Source organism: Rutidosis leptorrhynchoides, chromosome 6, assembly GCF_046630445.1.
Source record: "Rutidosis leptorrhynchoides isolate AG116_Rl617_1_P2 chromosome 6, CSIRO_AGI_Rlap_v1, whole genome shotgun sequence".
NCBI classification, from domain to species: Eukaryota; Viridiplantae; Streptophyta; class Magnoliopsida; order Asterales; family Asteraceae; genus Rutidosis; species Rutidosis leptorrhynchoides.
This window is the reverse complement of record NC_092338.1, coordinates 317,712,682-317,730,233: the sequence shown is the minus strand read 5'-3', so window position 1 is coordinate 317,730,233 and position 17,552 is coordinate 317,712,682.

Genomic DNA, 17,552 nt, shown 5'->3' with positions numbered 1-17,552 from the left:
TCCGGAACGTTAACTAGTCGTTGAAACGCAATCACCGAGTTTAATTCATTAAATAAATAATAAATTAAAAATAATTTTCTTAAAGTCAATAATTATCGAAAATATTTATTGTGTCGTTTTTCTGAGTTCCGTAAACTGAAAAGCTTTCTAGACGATAAACTTAATCGTAATCTTTTCTAGTTATTTCGCTAACCGAAATAAGTATAGCATATTAATTCAAACATTTCTCTAATAAGTATGTATTTAATTCTATTAAACACACAAATCTAAGTAACCACCGTTAAATACTTAACGGACAATTAACGATAGTAAACGGAAAAAGTCGGGTTGTTACATTACCCACCTGTTATGAAAAATTCCGTCCCGAAATTTTAGTCGTCATCCGCCGTAGTTGTCTCCTCGGAAAATAGTTGCGGATACTTAAGTCTCATCTGATCTTCACGCTCCCACGTGAATTTTGGTCCTCTACGGGCATTCCATCTAACCTTAACCAGTGCAATTCTGCTTTGCTTTAGTTGCTTAACTTCGTGACCCATAATCTCAGCAGGCTCTTCAATGAAATTAAGCTTAGGATCAACTTGCACTTCGTCTATAGGAATCACCAAACTTTCATCTGATAAGCACCTCTTCAAATTGGAAACATGAAAAGTATCGTGAATCTCGCTAAGTTCCTGCGGTAATTTCAATCTATACGCTACCGGTCCAATTCGTTCGGTAATCTCAACCGGTCCAATATACCTCGGACTTGAAATGTCCCATTCATATTTATTATAAACGTTCCATATTAATTGATTTCGTCGCGAGGTTTTGACCTCTATATGAGACATTTTTCAAAGATTGCATTCATTTTTAAAACAACCATAACATTTATTTTATCGATGAAGGTTTTAAAAAAAAACATTACGTAGATTATCAAATAATGATAATCTAAAATATACCGTTTACACACGACCATTACATAATGGTTTACAATAAAAATATATTACATCGAAATAAGTTTCTTGAATGCAGTTTTTACACAATATCATACAATGATGGACTCCAAATCATGTTCCTATTTTAGTATGCAACAGCGGAAGCTCTTAATAATCACCTGAGAATAAACATGCTTAAAACGTCAACAAAAATGTTGGTGAGTTATAGGTTTAACCTATATATTATCAAATTAATATAATAGACCACAAGATTTCATTTATTCAATAATCTTACACTCGCAAGTGTATAAAAATCATTCTATGATAAACACCTGGTAACCGACATTAACATAATGCATATAGAATATTCTCCGCATACTCGCAAGTATGTCATAAATTGGCAATCGCAATCACCATATAAATCGAAGTATTAAAGCATTCCAAATTCCGGAATGGGGTTTGTTAGGCCCATAGATCTATCTTTAGGATTCGCGTCAATTAGGGGCCATTTCCCTAATTCTTAAGTTACCAGACTTGAAGGAGAAATATTCGATTTAATAATCCAACAATAGAATGTAGTTTCGCATACTTGTGTCTATTTTGTAAAACATTTATAAAGCTGCATGTATTCTCATCCCAAAAATATTAGATTTTAAAAGTGGGACTACAGCTCACTTTCACAGATTTTTCCTTCGTTGGAAATAAGACTTGGCCACTGGTGTAGTGACCCGAACTTTTCCATGTTTATATATATTAATTGAGATTGATATTTACATGATTAAATGTTTCCAACATATTAAGCAATCAAACTTGTTAAGACTTGATTAATTGAAATAGGTTTCATATAGACAATTGACTACCCAAGTTGACCGGTGATTCACGAACGTTAAAACTTGTAAAAACTATATGATGACATATATATGGTTATATATATAGTTAACATGATATTATGATAAGTAAACATATCATTAAGTATATTAACAATGAACTACATATGTAAAAACAAGACTACTAACTTAATGATTTTGAAACGAGACATATATGTAACGATTATCGTTGTAACGACATTTAATGTATATATATCATATTAAGAGATATTCGTACATCATAATATCATGATAATATAATAATTTAAAATCTCTTTTGATATTATAAACATTGGGTTAACAACATTTAACAAGATCGTTAACCTAAAGGTTTCAAAACAACATTTACATGTAACGACTAACGATGACTTAACGACTCAGTTAAAATGTATATACAGGTAGTGTTTTAATATGTGTTCATACACTTTTGAAAGACTTCAATACACTTATCAAAATACTTCTACTTAACAAAAATGCTTACAATTACATCCTCGTTCAGTTTCATCAACAATTCTACTCGTATGCACCCGTATTCGTACTCGTACAATACACAGCTTTTAGATGTATGTACTATTGGTATATACACTCCAATGATCAGCTCTTAGCATCCCATGTGAGTCACCTAACACATGTGGGAACCATCATTTGGCAACTAGCATGAAATATCTCATAAAATTATAAAAATATGAGTAATCATTCATGACTTATTTACATGAAAACAAAATTACATATCCTTTATATCTAATCCATACACCAACGACCAAAAACACCTACAAACACTTTCATTCTTCAATTTTCTTCTTCTAATTGATCTCTCTCAAGTTATATCTTCAAGTTCTAAGTGTTCTTCATAAATTCCAAAAGTTCTAGTTTCATAAAATCAAGAATACTTTCAAGTTTGCTAGCTCACTTCCAATCTTGTAAGGTGATCATCCAACCTCAAGAAATCTTTGTTTCTTACAGTAGGTTATCATTCTAATACAAGGTAATAATCATATTCAAACTTTGGTTCAATTTCTATAACTATAACAATCTTATTTCAAGTGATGATCTTACTTGAACTTGTTTTCGTGTCATGATTCTGCTTCAAGAACTTCGAGCCATCCAAGGATCCATTGAAGCTAGATCTATTTTTCTCTTTTCCAGTAGGTTTATCCAAGGAACTTAAGGTAGTAATGATGTTCATAACATCATTCGATTCATACATATAAAGCTATCTTATTCGAAGGTTTAAACTTGTAATCACTAGAACATAGTTTAGTTAATTCTAAACTTGTTCGCAAACAAAAGTTAATCCTTCTAACTTGACTTTTAAAATCAACTAAACACATGTTCTATATCTGTATGATATGCTAACTTAATGATTTAAAACCTGGAAACACGAAAAACACCGTAAAACCGGATTTACGCCGTCGTAGTAACACCGCGGGCTGTTTTGGGTTAGTTAATTAAAAACTATGATAAACTTTGATTTAAAAGTTGTTATTCTGAGAAAATGATTTTTATTATGAACATGAAACTATATCCAAAAATTATGGTTAAACTCAAAGTGGAAGTATGTTTTCTAAAATGGTCATCTAGACGTCGTTCTTTCGACTGAAATGACTACCTTTACAAAAACGACTTGTAACTTATTTTTCCGACTATAAACCTATAATTTTTTTGTTTAGATTCATAAATTAGAGTTCAATATGAAACCATAGCAATTTTATTCACTCAAAACGGATTTAAAATGAAGAAGTTATGGGTAAAACAAGATTGGATAATTTTTCTCATTTTAGCTACGTGAAAATTGGTAACAAATCTATTCCAACCATAACTTAATCCACTTGTATTGTATATTATGTAATCTTGAGATACCATAGACACGTATACAATGTTTCGACCTATCATGTCGACACATCTATATATATTTCGGAACAACCATAGACACTCTATATGTGAATGTTGGAGTTAGCTATACAGGGTTGAGGTTGATTCCAAAATATATATAGTTTGAGTTGTGATCAATACTGAGATACATATACACTGGGTCGTGGATTGATTCAAGATAATATTTATCGATTTATTTCTGTACATCTAACTGTGGACAACTAGTTGTAGGTTACTAACGAGGACAGCTGACTTAATAAACTTAAAACATCAAAATATATTAAAAGTGTTGTAAATATATTTTGAACATACTTTGATATATATGTATATATTGTTATAGGTTCGTGAATCAACCAGTGGCCAAGTCTTACTTCCCGACGAAGTAAAAATCTGTGAAAGTGAGTTATAGTCCCACTTTTAAAATCTAATATTTTTGGGATGAGAATACATGCAGGTTTTATAAATGATTTACAAAGTAGACACAAGTACGTGAAACTACATTCTATGGTTGAATTATCGAAATCGAATATGCCCCTTTTTATTAAGTCTGGTAATCTAACAATTAGGGAACAGACACCCTAATTGACGCGAATCCTAAAGATAGATCTATTGGGCCTAACAAACCCCATCCAAAGAACCGGATGCTTTAGTACTTCGAAATTTATATCATATCCGAAGGGTGTCCCGGAATGATGGGGATATTCTTATATATGCATCTTGTTAATGTCGGTTACCAGGTGTTCACCATATGAATGATTTTTATCTCTATGTATGGGATGTGTATTGAAATATGAAATCTTGTGGTCTATTATTATGATTTGATATATATAGATTAAACCTATAACTCACCAACATTTTTGTTGACGTTTTAAGCATGTTTATTCTCAGGTGATTATTAAGAGCTTCCGCTGTCGCATACTTAAATAAGGACGAGATTTGGAGTCCATGCTTGTATGATATTGTGTAAAAACTGCATTCAAGAAACTTATTTTGTTGTAATATATTTGTATTGTAAACCATTATGTAATGGTCGTGTGTAAACAGGATATTTTAGATTATCATTATTTGATAATCTACGTAAAGCTTTTTAAACCTTTATTAATGAAATAAAGGTTATGGTTTATTTTAAAATGAATGCAGTCTTTGAAAAACGTCTCATATAGAGGTCAAAACCTCGCAACGAAATCAATTAATATGGAACGTTTTTAATCAATAAGAACGGGACATTTCAGTTGGTATCCGAGCGTTGGTCTTAGAGAACCAAAAAATTTGCATTAGTGTGTCTTATCGAGTTTGTTAGGATGCATTAGTGATTCTGGACTTCGACCGTGTTTTCTTTAAAAATGATTGCTTAACATTTTTGTTGGAAACTATATATTTTTAACATATGAATATTATGTGATATATTAATCTCTTAACGTGTTTGATATTATGTGATAGATGTCTACCTCTAGAACAAGTCCCATTGACTCACCTAATAATAATGAAGATTCAAATGTAAATTGGAATGATTCGTGGACTGATTCACAAGTTCCCGAAGAGGAACCGGAAGAAGAGTCGGAACCGGAAGAAGAATCGGAACCGGAAGAAGAATCGGAACCGGTGGGGGAAATAATAAAACGGTTAAGTAAAAGAGAATCCTCAACCAACCTACCAAGGTTAATTATGGTCAATGGTGTTTCCGCCAAGGAAGCAAAATATTGGGAGGATTACCAATTCTCCGATGAATCGGATTCCGACGAGAATTCCAATGATGTTATAGAAATTACCCCAACTGAATTTAAAAAGGCAAAAGAAAATAATAAGGGAAAGGGCATAAAAATAGAGAAATCTAATTCCAACCCCGATGAACTTTATATGTATCGTCAACCCCCGAAGTCCTTAAGTTGTAACAATGACCCGGGAACCTCTAAACCACCAGGTTTTTCTAAACCAATGTGGACAACGACGGCTCGTATTAGGGGAACATCATATATCCCTAGAAACTTGGCAAAACGAACCAAAACCGAAGAAGAAGAAACGAGCGAGTCGGAATAAGATAGTTGTATTCGTGTGGTGTAATATATGTAATATAGTGTTCTTATGCTTTATGATATATGTAAAAATTGCTTGTATTAATAAGTATTTTTTTATGAATCTAACTCTTGTCTATTTTACAGTTAAAAAACACAAAATGGATAGACAACCCAATATTTTAAGAGACCTACCCGGAGACATGATTGATGAAATCTTTTCTAGAGTCGGCCAGAATTCCTCGGCACAACTATTTAAGGCGAGATCAGTTTGTAAGACATTCGAAGAACGTTCCAAGAATGTCTTGGTTTATAAGAGACTTTCGTTTGAAAGATGGGGGATAGCACATTGGGAAACCCATAAGTTACGATGTGTTTACTTTGACGCATATATTGCGGGGAACCCAAATGCTATTTTACGCAACGGGTTAAGAAATTATTTTGACTCAATATATCCGAATATTGGACTTCGTGATTTAGAAAAAGCGGCTAACATGCAACATAAAGAAGCATGTTATGCTTACGAATTAGTAATGTTCGCTTCTCACCAAAGTGAGAACAAGAACATCGGGCTACAACTATTAAACAAAATGTTTCCACAAGTGACGGAGTCGGTAATTGGGGTAAGAAATGAGGTTTTTAGATTGTTACGGGACTGTTGGACATTACGTAACCCTCGTCCCTTTGACGACGTTACAACACGCTGTCTTATCAACGGCCATAACAGTTATGTTCCACAAGACCAAGGATGGGAAGTAGTCCTAGTAAAACCAGAATGCATGACTTGTTTCTGGACGTATGAATTACGTGTCTTTATTGCCTTTGCTGAACGACTTGTGTACTAGCTAGAATTATCTTCACAACTATCTTGTATCAAAGTTATTGTGTGCTATATTTCATGCTTTATGTAAAATAAGCGGTATTGTAAGTTTGTAAAATATTGTATAAAAGTTTGAACGCGAAATATTATTATAATCAGTTTTTCATATAGAATTGTAGTAGTTGAATTGTATATTAGCTACTAAGTATGAACTTAACGGGTAGGTACTACCCAAATTTAAACTTATAAAACGCTAATATGAAGAAAAAGCTTTTATAAATGAGTTCATATTATGCTACGAAATACTATTAACTACTCTTAATATTCTGTATGATTAACTTGTTCCATTTGACTATTTTGAAGGAAATGGCACCGACTACTCGACACACCGTGAATATGAATGAAGAGGAATTCCGTACTTTTCTAGCTTCAAACATAGCCGCAGTACAGGCTGCGCTACATACCAACAATAACCTTGGATCTAGCAGTACAGGAAATCGTGTAGGATGCACCTACAAAGAATTCACTGTCTGCAAACCTTTGGAATTTGATGGAACCGAAGGATCGATCGGATTGAAACGGTGGACCGAGAAGGTCGAATCAGTGTTTGCCATAAGTAAGTGTACTGAAGAGGACAAAGTGAAGTACGCTACGCATACCTTCACAGGTTCTGCGTTAACATGGTGGAATACCTATCTAGAGCAAGTGGGACAAGACGATGCGTACGCACTACCGTGGTCAGCATTCAAGCACTTGATGAATGAGAAGTACCGTCCCAGAACCGAGGTCAATAAGCTCAAGACAGAACTTAGAGGGTTACGAACCCAAGGATTTGATATTACCACGTATGAAAGACGATTCACAGAATTGTGCCTATTGTGTCCGGGAGCATTCGAAGATGAGGAAGAGAAGATCGACGCATTTGTGAAAGGATTACCGGAAAGAATCCAAGAAGATATAAGTTCACACGAGCCCGCCTCTATACAACAGGCATGTAGAATGGCTCACAAACTAGTGAACCAGATTGAAGAAAGAATTAAAGAACAGACTGCTGAAGAGGCCAATGTGAAGCAAGTCAAAAGAAAGTGGGAGGATAACGGTGATAAGAATCACCAATACAATAACAACAGCAATTACAACAATAATCGCAACAATTATCCCAACAATCGCAACATCAATCGCAACATCAATCGCAACTACAACAAACGGCCCAACAACAACAACAACAACAACAGCAACTACAACAATCATCCCAACAACAATAATAACCGCAACAACAACAACAATCAGAAGCAGCTATGCCAAAGGTGTGAAAAGTATCACTCGGGGTTCTGCACCAAATTTTGCAACAAGTGTAAAAGAAATGGTCATAGCGCGGCGAAGTGTGAGGTTTACGGACCAGGGTTTAATAGAACGAAAGGAACAAATGGTGTCGGAACGAGTAATGGCGGAGCAAGTAGTGTCGGAGCAAGTTATGCCAATGTAGTTTGTTATAAATGTGGAAAACCGGGCCACATTATTAGAAATTGCCCGAACCAGGAGAACACGAATGGACAAGGCCGCGGAAGAGTTTTCAATATTAATGCGGCAGAGGCACAGGAAGACCCGGAGCTTGTTACGGGTACGTTTCTTATTGACAATAAATCTGCTTACGTTTTATTTGATTCGGGTGCGGATAGAAGCTATATGAGTAGAGATTTTTGTGCTAAATTAAGTTGTCCATTGACGCCTTTGGATAGTAAATTTTTACTCGAATTAGCAAATGGTAAATTAATTTCAACAGATAATATATGTCGGAATCGAGAAATTAAACTGGTTAGCGAAACATTTAAGATTGATTTGATACCAGTAGAGTTAGGGAGTTTTGATGTGATAATCGGTATGGACTGGTTGAAAGAAGTGAAAGCAGAGATCGTCTGTTACAAAAATGCAATTCGCATTATACGAGAAAAAGGAAAACCCTTAATGGTGTACGGAGAAAAGGGCAACACGAAGCTACATCTTATTAGTAATTTGAAGGCACAAAAACTAATAAGAAAAGGTTGCTATGCTGTTCTAGCACACGTCGAGAAAGTACAAACTGAAGAAAAGAGCATCAATGATGTTCCCATTGCAAAAGAATTTCCCGATGTATTTTCGAAAGAATTACCGGGATTACCCCCACATCGATCCGTTGAATTTCAAATAGATCTTGTACCAGGAGCTGCACCAATAGCTCGTGCTCCTTACAGACTCGCACCCAGCAAAATGAAAGAACTGCAAAGCCAATTACAAGAACTTTTAGAGCGTGGTTTCATTCGACCAAGCACATCACCGTGGGGAGCTCCTGTTTTGTTTGTCAAGAAGAAAGATGGTACATTCAGGTTGTGTATCGACTACCGAGAGTTGAACAAACTTACCATCAAGAATCGCTACCCACTACCGAGAATCGACGACTTATTTGATCAACTACAAGGCTCGTCTGTTTATTCAAAGATTGACTTACGTTCCGGGTATCATCAAATGCGGGTGAAAGAAGATGATATTCCAAAGACTGCTTTCAGAACACGTTACGGTCATTACGAGTTTATGGTCATGCCGTTTGGTTTAACTAATGCACCAGCTGTGTTCATGGACCTTATGAACCGAGTGTGCGAACCATACCTTGACAAGTTTGTCATTGTTTTCATTGATGACATACTTATTTACTCAAAGAATGACCAAGAACACGGTGAACATTTGAGAAAGGTGTTAGAAGTATTGAGAAAGGAAGAATTGTACGCTAAGTTTACAAAGTGTGCATTTTGGTTGGAAGAAGTTCAATTCCTCGGTCACATAGTGAACAAAGAAGGTATTAAGGTGGATCCGGCAAAGATAGAAACTGTTGAAAAGTGGGAAACCCCAAAAACTCCGAAACACATACGCCAGTTTTTAGGACTAGATGGTTACTACAGAAGGTTCATCCAAGACTTTTCCAGAATAGCAAAACCCTTGACTGCATTAACGCATAAAGGGAAGAAATTTGAATGGAATGATGAACAAGAGAAAGCGTTTCAGTTATTGAAGAAAAAGCTAACTACGGCACCTATATTGTCATTGCCTGAAGGGAATGATGATTTTGTGATTTATTGTGACGCATCAAAGCAAGGTATCGGTTGTGTATTAATGCAACGAACAAAGGTGATTGCTTATGCGTCTAGACAATTGAAGATTCACGAACAAAATTATACGACGCATGATTTGGAATTAGGTGCGGTTGTTTTTGCATTAAAGACTTGGAGGCACTACTTATATGGGGTCAAAAGTATTATATATACCGACCACAAAAGTCTTCAACACATATTTAATCAGAAACAACTGAATATGAGGCAGCGTAGGTGGATTGAATTATTGAATGATTACGACTTTGAGATTCGTTACCACCCGGGGAAGGCAAATGTGGTAGCCGATGCCTTGAGCAGGAAGGACAGAGAACCCATTCGAGTAAAATCTATGAATATAATGATTCATAATAACCTTACTACTCAAATAAAGGAGGCTCAACAAGGAGTTTTAAAAGAGGGAAATTTAAAGGATGAAATACCCAAAGGATCGGAGAAGCATCTTAATATTCGGAAAGACGGAACCCGGTATAGGGCTGAAAGGATTTGGGTACCAAAATTTGGAGATATGAGAGAAATGGTACTTAGAGAAGCTCATAAAACCAGATACTCAATACATCCTGGAACGGGGAAGATGTACAAGGATCTCAAGAAACATTTTTGGTGGCCGGGTATGAAAGCCGATGTTGCTAAATACGTAGGAGAATGTTTGACGTGTTCTAAGGTCAAAGCTGAGCATCAGAAACCATCAGGTCTACTTCAACAACCCGAAATCCCAGAATGGAAATGGGAAAAGATTACCATGGATTTCATCACTAAATTGCCAAGGACTGCAAGTGGTTTTGATACTATTTGGGTAATAGTTGATCGTCTCACCAAATCAGCACACTTCCTGCCAATAAGAGAAGATGACAAGATGGAGAAGTTAGCACGACTGTATTTGAAGGAAGTCATCTCCAGACATGGAATACCAATCTCTATTATCTCTAATAGGGATGGCAGATTTATTTCAAGATTCTGGCAGACATTACAGCAAGCATTAGGAACTCGTCTAGACATGAGTACTGCCTATCATCCACAAACTGATGGGCAGAGCAAAAGGACGATACAAACGCTTGAAGACATGCTACGAGCATGTGTTATTGATTTCGAAAACAGTTGGGATCGACATCTACCGTTAGCAGAATTTTCCTACAACAACAGCTACCATTCAAGCATTGAGATGGTGCCGTTTGAAGCACTTTATGGTAGAAAGTGCAGGTCTCCGATTTGTTGGAGTGAAGTGGGGGATAGACAGATTACGGGTCCAGAGATTATACAAGAAACTACCGAGAAGATCATCCAAATTCAACAACGGTTGAAAACCGCCCAAAGTCGACAAAAGAGCTACGCTGACATTAAAAGAAAAGATATAGAATTTGAAATTGGAGAGATGGTCATGCTTAAAGTTGCACCTTGGAAAGGCGTTGTTCGATTTGGTAAACGAGGGAAATTAAATCCAAGGTATATTGGACTATTCAAGATTATTGATCGTGTCGGACCCGTAGTTTACCGACTTGAGTTACCTCAACAACTCGCAGCTGTACATAACACTTTCCACGTCTCGAATTTGAAGAAATGTTTTGCTAAAGAAGATCTCACTATTCCATTAGATGAAATCCAAATCAACGAAAAACTTCAATTCATCGAAGAACCAGTCGAAATAATGGATCGTGAGGTTAAAAGACTTAAACAAAACAAGATACCAATTGTTAAGGTTCGATGGAATGCTCGTAGAGGACTCGAGTTCACCTGGGAGCGTGAAGATCAGATGAAGAAGAAATACCCGCATCTCTTTCCAGAAGATTCGTCAACACCTTCAACAGCTTAAAATTTCGGGACGAAATTTATTTAACGGGTAGGTACTGTAGTGACCCGAACTTTTCCATGTTTATATATATTAATTGAGATTGATATTTACATGATTAAATGTTTCCAACATATTAACCAATCAAACTTGTTAAGACTTGATTAATTGAAATAGGTTTCATATAGACAATTGACTACCCAAGTTGACCGGTGATTCACGAACGTTAAAACTTGTAAAAACTATATGATGACATATATATGGTTATATATATAGTTAACATGATATTATGATAAGTAAACATATCATTAAGTATATTAACAATGAACTACATATGTAAAAACAAGACTACTAACTTAATGATTTTGAAACGAGACATATATGTAACGATTATCGTTGTAACGACATTTAATGTATATATATCATATTAAGAGATATTCGTACATCATAATATCATGATAATATAATAATTTAAAATCTCTTTTGATATTATAAACATTGGGTTAACAACATTTAACAAGATCGTTAACCTAAAGGTTTCAAAACAACATTTACATGTAACGACTAACGATGACTTAACGACTCAGTTAAAATGTATATACATGTAGTGTTTTAATATGTATTCATACACTTTTGAAAGACTTCAAGACACTTATCAAAATACTTCTACTTAACAAAAATGCTTACAATTACATCCTCGTTCAGTTTCATCAACAATTCTACTCGTATGCACCCGTATTCGTACTCGTACAATACACAGCTTTTAGATGTATGTACTATTGGTATATACACTCCAATGATCAGCTCTTAGCAGCCCATGTGAGTCACCTAACACATGTGGGAACCATCATTTGGCAACTAGCATGAAATATCTCATAAAATTACAAAAATATGAGTAATCATTCATGACTTATTTACATGAAAACAAAATTACATATCCTTTATATCTAATCCATACACCAACGGCCAAAAACACCTACAAACACTTTCATTCTTCAATTTTCTTCATCTAATTGATCTCTCTCAAGTTCTATCTTCAAGTTCTAAGTGTTCTTCATAAATTCCAAAAGTTCTAGTTTCATAAAATCAAGAATACTTTCAAGTTTGCTAGCTCACTTCCAATCTTGTAAGGTGATCATCCAACCTCAAGAAATCTTTATTTCTTACAGTAGGTTATCATTCTAATACAAGGTAATAATCATATTCAAACTTTGGTTCAATTTCTATAACTATAACAATCTTATTTCAAGTGATGATCTTACTTGAACTTGTTTTCGTGTCATGATTCTGCTTCAAGAACTTCGAGCCATCCAAGGATCCATTGAAGCTAGATCTATTTTTCTCTTTTCCAGTAGGTTTATCCAAGGAACTTAAGGTAGTAATGATGTTCATAACATTATTTGATTCATACATATAAAGCTATCTTATTCGAAGGTTTAAACTTGTAATCACTAGAACATAGTTTAGTTAATTCTAAACTTGTTCGCAAACAAAAATTAATCCTTCTAACTTGAATTTTAAAATCAACTAAACACATGTTCTATATCTGTATGATATGCTAACTTAATGATTTAAAACCTGGAAACACGAAAAACACCGTAAAACCGGATTTACGCCGTCGTAGTAACACCGCGGGCTGTTTTGGGTTAGTTAATTAAAAACTATGATAAACTTTGATTTAAAAGTTGTTATTCTGAGAAGATGATTTTTATTATGAACATGAAACTATATCCAAAAATTATGGTTAAACTCAAAGTGGAAGTATGTTTTCTAAAATGGTCATCTAGACGTCGTTCTTTCGACTGAAATGACTACCTTTACAAAAACGACTTGTAACTTATTTTTCCGACTATAAACCTATAATTTTCTATTTAGATTCATAAAATTGAGTTCAATATGAAACCATAGCAATTTGATTCACTCAAAACGGATTTAAAATGAAGAAGTTATGGGTAAAACAAGATTGGATAATTTTTCTCATTTTAGCTACGTGAAAATTGGTAACAAATCTATTCCAACCATAACTTAATCAACTTGTATTGTATATTATGTAATCTTGAGATACCATAGACACGTATACAATGTTTCGACCTATCATGTCGACACATCTATATATATTTCGGAACAACCATAGACACTCTATATGCGAATGTTGGAGTTAGCTATACAGGGTTGAGGTTGATTCCAAAATATATATAGTTTGAGTTGTGATCAATACTGAGATACGTATACATTGGGTCGTGGATTGATTCAAGATAATATTTATCGATTTATTTCTGTACATCTAACTGTGGACAACTAGTTGTAGGTTACTAACGAGGACAGCTGACTTAATAAACTTAAAACATCAAAATATATTAAAAGTGTTGTAAATATATTTTGAACATACTTTGATATATATGTATATATTGTTATAGGTTCGTGAATCAACCAGTGGCCAAGTCTTACTTCCCGACGAAGTAAAAATCTGTGAAAGTGAGTTATAGTCCCACTTTTAAAATCTAATATTTTTGGGATGAGAATACATGCAGGTTTTATAAATGATTTACAAAGTAGACACAAGTACGTGAAACTACATTCTATGGTTGAATTATCGAAATCGAATATGCCCCTTTTTATTAAGTCTGGTAATCTAAGAATTAGGGAACAGACACCCTAATTGACGCGAATCCTAAAGATAGATCTATTGGGCCTAACAAACCCCATCCAAAGAACCGGATGCTTTAGTACTTCGAAATTTATATCATATCCGAAGGGTGTCCCGGAATGATGGGGATATTCTTATATATGCATCTTGTTAATGTCGGTTACCAGGTGTTCACCATATGAATGATTTTTATCTCTATGTATGGGATGTGTATTGAAATATGAAATCTTGTGGTCTATTATTATGATTTGATATATATAGGTTAAACCTATAACTCACCAACATTTTTGTTGACGTTTTAAGCATGTTTATTCTCAGGTGATTATTAAGAGCTTCCGCTGTCGCATACTAAAATAAGGACGAGATTTGGAGTCCATGCTTGTATGATATTGTGTAAAAACTGCATTCAAGAAACTTATTTTGTTGTAACATATTTGTATTGTAAACCATTATGTAATGGTCGTGTGTAAACAGGATATTTTAGATTATCATTATTTGATAATCTACGTAAAGCTTTTTAAACCTTTATTGATGAAATAAAGGTTATGGTTTGTTTTAAAATGAATGCAGTCTTTGAAAAACGTCTCATATAGAGGTCAAAACCTCGCAATGAAATCAATTAATATGGAACGTTTTTAATCAATAAGAACGGGACATTTCAACTGGTCGATTCACGAACCTATAACAAATATGTACATATATATCAAAGTATGATTTAAATATATTCACAACATTTTTTATTACGTTTTTATGATTTAAGTTTGTTAAGTTAGCAGTCCTCGTTAGTAACCTACAACTAGTTGTCCACAGTTAGATGTATTGAAATAAATCAATATATATTATCTCGAATCAATCCACGACCCAGTGTATACAAGTCTCAGACTAGATCACAATTCAAAGTATATATATTATTTAGAAATCAACCTCAACCCTGTATAGCTAACTCAAACATTACTGCATACAGAGTGTCTATGGTTGTTCCGAAATATATATATATATATATATATATATATATATATATATATATATATATATATATATATATATATATATATAGATGGGTCGATATGATATGTCAAAACATTGTATACATGTCTATGGTATCCCAAGATTACATAATATGTATAATACAATATAAATTAGTTAGGATATGTTTAGTCTAGATTTGTTACAAAATTTTCGTAGCTAAAACTAGCAAATCTATCCAATTTTGTTTTACCCGTCATTTCTTCGTTTCAAATCCGTTTTGAGTGATTCAAGTTGCTATGGTTTCATAATGAACTGAAATTTATGAAAATAAACAGAAAAAGTATAAGTTTATAGTCAGAAATACAGGTTACAAGTCATTTTTTAAAGAGGTAGTCATTTCCGTCGAAAGAATGACATCTTGATGACCATTTTGATAAACATACTTCCACTTTGAGTTTAACCATGATTTTTGGATATAGTTTCATGTTCATAAGAAAAATCATTTTCCCAGAAGAACAACTTTTAAATAAAAGTTTATCATAGTCTTTAATTATCAAACCCAAAACAGCCCGCGGTGTTACTACAACGGCGTATTTTCGGTTTTACGGTGTTTTTCATGTTTCCAGGTTTTAAATCATTAAGTTAGAATATCATATAGATATAGAACATGTGTTTATTTGATTTTAAAAGTCAAGTTAGATGGATTAACTTTATTTGCGAACAAGTTTAGAATTAACTAAACTATGTTCTAGTGATTTCATGTTCAAATCTTCGAATAAGATAGTTTTATATATATGAATCGAATGATGTTATGAACATCATTACTACCTCAATTTTAGTAGGTAAACCTACTAAAAGTTCTTGAAGAAGAATCATGACACTAAAACAAGTTCAAGTAAGATTATCACTCGAAATAAGATTGTTATAGTTATAGTAATTGAACCAAAGTTTGAATATGAGTATTACCTTGAATTAGAAAGATATCTTACTGTATATAAGAAAGATTTCTTGAGATTGGATGATCACTTGAAATGGATCAGAAAGCTTGGAAGTAGACTTGTAAACTTGAGAGTATTCTTGATTTTATGAAACTAGAATTTATGAAGAACACTTAGAACTTGAAGATAGAACTTGAGAGAGATTAATAAGATGAAGAAAATTAAAGAATGAAAGTGTTTGTAGGTGTTTTTGGTCATTGGTATATGGATTAGATATAAAGGATGTGTAAGTTTGTTTTCATGTAAATAATTCATGAATGATTTATAATATTTTTTGTAATTTTTTGAGATATTTCATGATAGTTTCCAAATTATGGTTCCCACATGTTTAATGACTCACATTGGCTACTAAGTAGCTGATTATTTAAGTGTATATACCAATAGTATATACATCTAGAAGCTGTGTATTGTACGAGTACGAATACGGGTGCATACGAGTAGAATTGTTAATGAAAATGAATGAGGATGTATTTGTAAGCATTTTTGTTAAGTAGAAGTAATTTGATATGTGTCTTGAAGTCTTTCAAAAGTGTACAAATACATCTTAATATACTACATGTATATGCATTTTAACTGAGTCGTTAAGTCATCGTTAGTCGTTACATGTAAGTGTTGTTTTGAAACCTTTAAGTTAACGATATCATTTAATGTTGTTACCCCATTATTTACTATATCTAATGAGATGTTAAATTATTACATTATAATAATATTATGATGTATGAATTTATCCTAATATGATATATATACATTAAAATGTCGTTACAACGATAATCGTTACATATATGTCTCGTTTCGAAATCCTTAAGTTAGTAGTCTTGTTTTTACATATGTAGTTCATTGTTAACACACTTAATGATATACTTAATTATCATTTTATCATGTTAAACATAGTGTATATATATCTTAATATGATTCATATGTATTTAGTAAGACGTTGTTATAACGATAATCGTTATATATATCATTTCAAGTTTCTTAATTCAATAATCTCATTTTTATGTATATCACTCATTGTTAATACACTTAGTAAGATACTTACTTATCATAATCTCATGTTAACCATATATATCCATATATATATCATCATGTAGTTTTTACAAGTTTTTAACGTTCGTGAATCGCCGGTCAACTTAGGTGGTCAATTGTCTACATGAAACTCATTTCAATTAAACAAGTCTTAACAAGTTTGATTGCTTAACATGTTTGAAACATTTAATCATGCAAATATAGTTTTCATTTAATATATAATCATGGAAAAGTTTGGGTCACTACAGAACTTAACTTTCCTCTCTTACCAAAGAGCACTACACCCTTCCAGGGTGACACTTTGAGCATAACCTTGTCTCCAACCTGAAATTCCAAATCTTTCCTTTTAAGATCTGCATAGCTCTTTTGACGATCTCGTGCTATTTTCATTCTTTCTCGAATCTGCATGATTTTCTCAGTCATTTAATGTACAATCTCAGGACCAGTTAACTGACTATCTCCTAACTCAGTCCAACATATAGGTGATCTGCACTTTCTGCCA